The sequence below is a fragment of the Pteropus vampyrus genome, unplaced genomic scaffold (assembly GCF_000151845.1).
Source record: "Pteropus vampyrus isolate Shadow unplaced genomic scaffold, Pvam_2.0 Scaffold53, whole genome shotgun sequence".
NCBI lineage: Eukaryota > Metazoa > Chordata > Mammalia > Chiroptera > Pteropodidae > Pteropus > Pteropus vampyrus.
This window is the reverse complement of record NW_011888834.1, coordinates 1,283,149-1,285,174: the sequence shown is the minus strand read 5'-3', so window position 1 is coordinate 1,285,174 and position 2,026 is coordinate 1,283,149.

Genomic DNA, 2,026 nt, shown 5'->3' with positions numbered 1-2,026 from the left:
CCCGCCACTCCTTGCCGGCCGCCTGCTCGCTCGGCCCGACGCCGGCGGTGGGGGTGGGGTCGCCGAGCGCCCGGCGCCTCCGCTGGGACGCATTTGTCTGCCACCCAAGGCTCGGGTGTTAGCTTTGACACTCCCTTGCTTCGGAGGGTTTAGTCAGGCGCCTCGGAACATTAGTTACCGGGAGCCGCGCCGGGAGGGGCCGCGGCGGCGACGGCGGCTTCCTGGACCCCGCCTGGCCTCGGCCTCCAGCCGGACCCGCTCCCCTCCTTCGTAATCCCGGAGCCTGGGATCTCTCCCTAGGCCGGCTGCCCTTGAGGGGAAGGGAGGGCGTGAGAAGTTCAGGCCGTGGGAGGACTTGTGCCCTGTTAATTGTCTTTTGCAAATGTTGTCCGCAGTGCATCTGTGTGATCTTTAATTTACCTTCTGGAAAATTAGTATCAGAAAACTGAGTGAGAATAAGAATCTTGAATAAGAATCCTAGGAAGAGACTTCCTTATCGTTTCCTGCCTTATATGATAAGAGATTTACCTGCAAGTTCTAGTATGTGAAGTCTATTGCACTGGAATCTCTTTATAATATTTGGGGTGGATTCCCATCCAAGTCATCTAAGTTAAAGGTCATAAAAAAAAGTACCAATTTTTCCTTTTCAGTGTGTGTGGTTTTAAGCTTCTTGATTCTCATGGAGTGGTGGTGACCTTTTTATGATTTTTACTTTCAAAATGCCTTACTGACAGAAGATAACTAAATATTGTGCAAATGTTTGAGACAGTAGTTTTAAGTCAAATGGTGCTTTACAAAGAGCTGGAAATGTTAAAATCGCATTTTCTGGGAGAAGTTGAAAACGGACAAAACTAGCCATGTTCAGAATGTTCCACAGTTAAGATGACAAGTCTTCTAAAGAGGTGGTCCAGCATCAGCACCAACACCCAAATCTTGACACATTTTATTTGTGCTGATAAATAAGTACTAAGCCACAATGCCCATTTAATAGCTGTAGGAGGTGGTGTTAATCTTGATTTTTGGTCTTAGTCATGTGCTGCATAACAACATTTTTGGTCAAGCAGAGACCATGTATATAACGGTGGTCCTATGAGATTATAATGGAACTGAAAAATTTTTGTCATCTAACGATGTAGCCATTGTGTCACAATGCAACACACTCACATTTGTGGTGATGCTGGTGTAAATAAACCTATTTAACTGCCAGTTGTAAAAGTATAGTCCATACAATTATGTGTAGTACATAATACTTGATAATAAAAACCTATTGGTTTTATACTATACTTTTTTATCATTATTTTAGAATGTATTCTTTCTACTTATAAAAAAACTTTGCTGTAAAACAGTATGTTGTGTTATACTGGCAGCAGCCTTATAGTCTCCTGTTTACCAAGTCTCTTGATTGCACCATTTTTTCGTGCTTGATTTAATGTCATGTTGCTTTGTACAGTAACATGCTGTACAGGCTTGTAGTCTAGGAGCCATAGGCTACAGCATATAGCCTAGGTGTGTAGTAGGTTAGGCCATCTAAGTTTGTGTAAGTGTACTCTGTGATGTTCGCACAACGATGAAATCGCCTAAGGATTTCTCAGAAGGTATTCTCATTCGTCATTAAGCATGACTGTATTTGATAGTTTGTCAGTGGATTCCATGTAACTTCTGTCATTTGCCAAAGACAAGGTAACTTTAAGACTTTCAAATATACTTAACATTAAAAAGAATGCTTATGGATCAGGAAAGCCAAACCCTTTTATTAACTTCACAGGCAAGTAGTAACTAAGGTATAGCTTATAAATTATCAGAGCATAAATAAAGGGACCGTTGCCTCTCTTTATTGAAAACTAACTTAAGAGATTCTGATAAAAAGCATTAGAACATCTTTAGGAAAGATTGCGACTGGTGGATTCTGACTCCCCAGTTTCCCTTACCCCTCTGATTCTGTGATTGTGATTGCAGACACCACCCCCCTCTGTGAGACACCTGTCTCCTATAATGCTGATCCACATAGGGACTTTTTTTTTTTTTT